General features: G+C 39.8%; 1 protein-coding gene across 3 annotated transcripts in view; it reads left to right on the forward strand.

Annotated features, from left to right (window-relative positions):
- Ulk2 (unc-51 like autophagy activating kinase 2) overlaps window positions 1-6,519 on the forward strand; it is a 112,641-nt gene that overhangs the window by 86,575 nt on the left and 19,547 nt on the right. The window lies entirely within an intron of this gene.

Genomic DNA, 6,519 nt, shown 5'->3' on the forward strand with positions numbered 1-6,519 from the left:
TTGACCACTTATCTAGATTATTTGAACTGTTTGTCAAAGACTAAACAAAATGGAGATTCCAGACCCTAACCCAATTTTGTTTACAATGAATTTGTCTGGGGATGAATTCTGGGACTCTCTGAATGATTGTTACATATACCCAAGTTTATCCATTTATCACAATCTCTGAATATTATTGCATATACCCAAATTTACCCATTTATCACAACCGTCTTTTTTTCCCTATAATTTTTATTGCCTCTCCCTCTAAGCATCCAAGGAGAAAATATCTGTGTCAATAAAGTGTCTGCATTTGGTTTCTAATCCAAAGAGAAATCTTCCTAACAGCTGTAGAAGTTAACATTTCCTCTTACCTATATGACTTCTGAAGAGAAGTCTAGTAGAGTTTTCCTAACAGTTGTTTGCATGTATTCACTCCCCTTTTAACTCAAGTCTGTCGATACTAGAACATGTCCTCTGTATCTACATTATAGTTGGAAATTGATTTTTGTTGCTTTAGTGGTGGTGATTTTGAGACAGGATCTCCCTGTAGACCAAGCTGGCCTTGAACTCAAAGAGATCTGCCTGCCTCTGCCTCCCAAGTGCTGTGATTAAAGTAGAGAGCCACCACGCCCAGCCTTTGTTCCTTATTTACTGTTTTCTTTTACATTATATTTTAGTGTCAGATTTTGGTTCCTTTAATGATTTCTTCACTTACATAGTTGCTTTAGGGCTTACAATATTTATATTTAAATTTTTTAAAATATATTTTTAATTGAATTTTGGTGGATTTCATACATCTTAATCATATTTAGCCCCCCCCACCCTTCCTTTTCCACACTTCCCAACTCACAGGACTTCATGCATTTTGTCAAGTTTGTGTACACAGATGTCCCTTGGTTTGAGTCCATGCACTGGAGCCTGTTCAGCATGTCTAGTGTCACTGGGTGAGGGAGTGTTGATCTTTTTTTTTAATAGTCTTTTTTTTTTGGTCTTTTTTTTTCAGACAGGGTCTCTCCCTGCAGCCCCAGCTGACCTGGAACTCACTATGTAAATCAGGCTGGCCTTGAACTTACAGAGGTTACCTGTCTCTGCCTCCCAAGTGCTAGTATTAGCACACACCTGGCTCAGAGTTGATCTTTTAAGGCTTACAGTATATACTAAGTTGCCACAATTAACTTCATATTTACACTAATTTGATTCTAGTAAATACATAAATAGTATTCCTCCTTTTAATTACCAAACTGCGCCTGGCTTAGCTTTATGTCTTATAAAGACTCTGAGTTAGTTGGGTCTGGGAAGATGGCTCCATAGGTAAAAGTGCTTGCTGCATAAGCTGGAGGACCTGAATTTGGATCCTAAGCACCAACATTAAAGCCAGCTGTGGTGGAGTTAGGGAGTAGATACAGGTGGATCCTGGGGCTTGCTGGCCAGCCAGCCTAGCCAAAACAGTAAGTTCCAGGTTTAGTAGGAGACCTTGTCTCACAAAATAAGATGGAAAGCCGGGGGCATAGTGGTACATGCCTTTGATCCCAGCACTCTAGAGGCAAAGACAGTTGTATCTCTGTTAGGAGTGATGCTTATTGACTTGATTGTTCCTTCTGGCTTGCTCCTCTACCTTTCTTATATAGCCCAGGCCCATGCGCTTAGGGATCATACTACCTGCAGTGGGATAGGGCGTCCTACAGCAATCAAAAAATGCCCCACAGACTTGCCCATAGGTCAGTCCGATGGAGGCAGTTTCCTAATTGATCTTCCCAGGTATGTCTAGCTTTGTGTCATGTTGACAAAAATTTACCAGCATAAGGCTCAGCAGCAGTACTATATGCATGTTATTTGTATACAGTTGCTTTTTAAATCATTTGAGAAAGAGGGTGTACTTATACTATTTAATAATTATATATTTACCTTTATTTATGCACTTTTGTTTTCCCCTATAGTTGAATTACCTTCTGGGGCCACTTTTGTGCTGAAGAGCTTCCTTGGTATTTCTTGTAAGAATACCAGGTTTGGTAGTCACAAATTCTATGTCTGTTCTATTTTTGTTTTTCTTCTTTTTAAAATCTCTTTATATGTGTGTGCGTAGGTCAGTAGACAGCCTGGTTGTTGGTCTACACCATCTACCTTGTTTGAAACATGGTCTCTTCTTGTTTGCTACTGCTGCATATGCCAGGTTAGCTGGCCCATGAGCTTCCAGGGATTCAGGGATTCTCCTGTTTCTGCCTTCTATTCACTGTAAGATTAGTGGGATTCTAGGCAGCCTCAGCTCTACTTGAGTTGTGGGGATCTAAACACTGGTCTTCACGCTGGCACAGCAAGTGCTTTACCTACTGAATCAACTCTCCAGGAGGAAGTTTTGTCCATGCAACCTCAAGTCAATGATCCATTTTTTTTTTCCTTTTCATTACTGGGAATTGAACCTATGGGTTCATGGTCATGTGAGGCAAATTCTTCACCACTAAGCTACAGGCATGAGCCCCCCGCTTCATTTTTGAAGAGTTTTTCTAGATAAGAGATTCTTATTTGGCAGCTTTCTCTTTAAATACTTTATGCCCCAGGGCTTCCACTGGTCCTGATTAAAAGTTGACTGTAACTCTCCTCTGGGTTTCTTTTGATGTGACAGGTTATTTTTCTTTTTCTGCTCTCAAGACTTTTGCTTTGTGTTTTTCACTGACTTACTATGTTTAGGGGTAATTCTCTTTACCTTTGTCCTTAGAATTGTCAAGTTTTTGTTATTTAGGTTAATACTGTGTGTGTGTGTGTGTTGCTGAGAATTGAACTTAGGGCCTTTTACGTGGTAGGCAAATGCTTTACTACTGAACTATATACCTAGTCCCTTAGGCTCATTTTTAAAAATTATTTATTTAATAACCATATGATTAGAAGAAGCATTTCATTATGGCATTAACATATTCAATAACAATTTCCAGAGCAAAGATGCATCTCTTTCAATATTGGCTGTAACTTTTTAGGTCCACAGTTGAATTAATACAGTTACACAATATTGAACTCAGCACAAACCCTATAAGACATAAAATTGAATGAGGGTTTAACCTTTAAAAAAATCTCCAATCTCCATTTCATTTTAAAATACACTGTTTCATACAGAAAAACTCATTTTTAATGCTACTAACATTTAGATGTTTTCATATATGTCTCTAATCTCTTATGTACCTGATTATTACTAGTCACAGTCGGTTACTTTCTGAGGTCCACCTGAGCATGCATATAAAATCATTGGGTAGATTTCAATGGTAATGTGTTTCACCTCTACTAATTAACATGGAGCAAATTTTTATGCTTCTTTCTCAAATATAACTTTTTTATTTGTTGATTTTTTGTGTGTGTGTATTTCATACAGAACATCCCAAACAATCTTATTGCTCTATATACCCACATCCCAAATGGCACTCTCCCATAGTCTCCCACCACCACTGGAGCCCATATACTCTGTAATCCCTAATACTGTTCACTGTGTTGTCGGCACCTCCAGCCATTCTCCAGTGCTTGTGCATCCGCTGAATCTAGTCAGCCTATCTAGAGTTCCTTGTTTTAGGAAGATCGACTCTTCTTCATTTAGCAGAAATTAGTTGCCAATATTCCTTTAGATAAGATTGGGGTCTGCTGTTCATTTTCCAGGTTCTATGCTGGGTTACTGTCTGGGAGTCTCTGGGGCCACCCTGGCCAACAACTCAAAGGAAGGTATTTCCTGTCTGGCATTGTTTCTTATTATAAAGCTTTTAGCTGTACACATGGACTCTTAAAGAATTATATTGATCCCTTTAATCTTTGGTTATACTTTCCTTTTGGGTGTTTAAGACCATACAGTTGGCTCAGATAAACCAATTTATTTTTACTCTTTTTTTTTTTCTATTCTTTGAGACGGGGTCTCGTTTAGCCCCAGCTGTCCTGGAACTCACTATGTGGACCAGGCTGGCCTTGAACTCACAGAGATCCACCTGCTTCTGCCTCCCAAGTGCTGGATTAAAGGCGTGCACCACCACACCTGGCTATTTTTACTCTTAAGGCCATTTGAAGATCTGTTCCTCAGCAGTCACATGGGCCTGGGAGGAGCCCCTGGCTTCCTTTCTTTAACCAGTTCCATCTATGTGAAGATAAGTCAAAGGTCCTACTTGACCATGGCTGGCTTCACTTGGAAGCACAAAGGAAATGTTTCCTCTATATTGACCCTCCTCTTTGTAGACTGGACACTGGTTCAAGTCCATTTGGTGGGGTCTCTATGGCCTTCTTGATCAAGTGAACAGGTGACTCACCACAGTTACAGGACATTTTGAGAGATGCTCATAGTCCCCTGGAGCTTAGTCAACCTAAGAGGGCAAAGAGAAAAACTATTCTTTATATCCCTCTGACCAAATTAGTATAGGCCTCAAAGTATGGCTGTTAGGTATCCAAGAAGGTTAGTTTCACCAGTCTGGTCCTTTAATTACCACGTGCTATGTAGATAAAGCTTGGGCAAAGACCACACATTCTCAGATAAACATTGCCTAGACATGTATTATATTCCTTGAGCTAGTTGTATGTATAATTTTTCAGTAGGTTGTTCACTTAATATGGTTCCCTCTGGTTTTTTAAAACTAGCTAGGCATTTATTTATCTCTTGAATTGTCTAACCCTTTCTACCATGGTTTCCCCATTTAAAGTGCCCCCATTTTTCCCATTTCTCCCTTAATAATACCCTTCTCCTATGGACCCACTTCTCCTGAGCTCCTTCTTTCCCTTTATCCCCAAGATTCCTTGAATAACCCTTTGTCCCCCCTCCCCTTAAAATAACCCCATTTTTATCTTTATCTCCCTTATTAAGGCCTGTTTCCTACTGTTCTCTTTCAGATTCTTTCTTTTCCTTTACCTTCCTGGTTCCTTTTCACTATCCTGGTTCCTGTAGTTATGTCTGGATTCATACTCACTTGTAAGCATTTGGTGCTAGGATCCACATATGAGGGAGAACATATGTAATATTTTTTTCTGAGTCTGTGTTACTTCACTTAGTATAGCAGTTTGTAGTTCCATCCATTTACCTGCAAATTTCATGATTTCATCTTTCTGTACTGCTGAGTAAAACTCCATCGTATAAATGAACCACATTTTCATTATCCACTTGTCAATTGAGGGACACTTAGGTTGCTTGCATCTCTTGTGAAAAAAGCAGCAACACACATGGATGTACAAGTGTCTCTGCAATAGGAACAGTTCTTTGGGTATATGCCAAGGAGTGGTATAACTGGGTCAAATGGTAGGTTCATTTGTAGTTTTTTAAAGAGTCCTCTATACTGCTTTCCATAGGGGTTAAACAAGTTTGCAATCCCATCAACAGTGGATGAGCGTGCCTCTTTCTCCGCATCCTTTCCAACATTTGGTATCATTTGTTCTCTTGATCTTAGCCAGTCTGACTGGGGCAAGATGAAATCTTAAAATGGTTTTAATTTGCATTTCCCTAATTACTAATGATGTTAAACACCTTTTAAATGCTTCTTAGCCATCTATATTTCTTCTTTTGAGAACTCTCTATTTAGCTCCTGTCTTTGTTTCTTCATTGTTGTGACAAAATACTCTGACCAATACCAACTTGGGGAGGAAACGGTTTATTTAGCTTACATATCCCAGGTCACAGTTCATCCGGGAGCCCAAGGTAGGAACTCAGGGCAGGAACCTGGAAGCAGGAGCTGGAGCACAGGCCATGGAGGATTGCTGCTTACTGGCTTGCTCCCCTGGCCCCTGCTCCTGCTCAGCCTGCTTTCTTATGCAACACAGGCCCACCTGCCCAGGGGTGGCACCACCCACAGTGGGCTAGGCCCTCCCACATCACTCATCAAGAAGACGTCCCTCAGACATGACCATAGGCTAGTCCACTAGAGGAGGTTCTCCAATTGAGGTTCCTTCAACCCAGGTGTGTCAAGTTGACACTAAAGCTATTCAGCACAGCTCCTTAGCCCATCTTTTAATTGGGTTACTTCTTTCTTGATTCTTTGTTTTATGAGTTCATTATATATTCTGGATATTATATATTCTGGCAAAGATTTTCTCCCATTCTGTGGAGTTTCTCTTCATTTCCTTGGTTGCTTCTTTTGATGTAGAGTAGCTTTTTAGTTTAATGAGGTCCCATTTGTTGATTCTTGACCTTGTTTCCTGAGCAATTGATGTCCAGTTTAGAAAATCCTTTTCTACACCTGTATCTTGTAAGTTATTACCAATGTTTTCTTCTAACAGTTTCATAGTTTTGGGCTTCACATTGAGATCTTTGATCCATTTGGAGTTGACTTTTGTGCAAGGTGAAAGATAGGGGTTTAGTTTCATTCTTCTACAGGTAGAGATCCAGTTTTGCCAGCACCATTTGCTGAATGTGCTGTCTTTCCTCCAGTGAATGTTCTTGGCCCCTTTGTCTAATAATCAGGTGGGCCGAAATTGAATGTACTCATATATGGGTCTTCAGTTTTGTTCCATTGATCTATGGGTCTATTTTTGTGCCAGTACCATGTTGTTTTTATGACTATAGCTCTGTAATACAGCTTAAAATCTGGTATA

This window comes from Nannospalax galili, unplaced genomic scaffold (genome assembly GCF_000622305.1).
Source record: "Nannospalax galili isolate Female #2095 unplaced genomic scaffold, S.galili_v1.0 scaffold530, whole genome shotgun sequence".
In the NCBI taxonomy this organism is placed as follows: Eukaryota; Metazoa; Chordata; class Mammalia; order Rodentia; family Spalacidae; genus Nannospalax; species Nannospalax galili.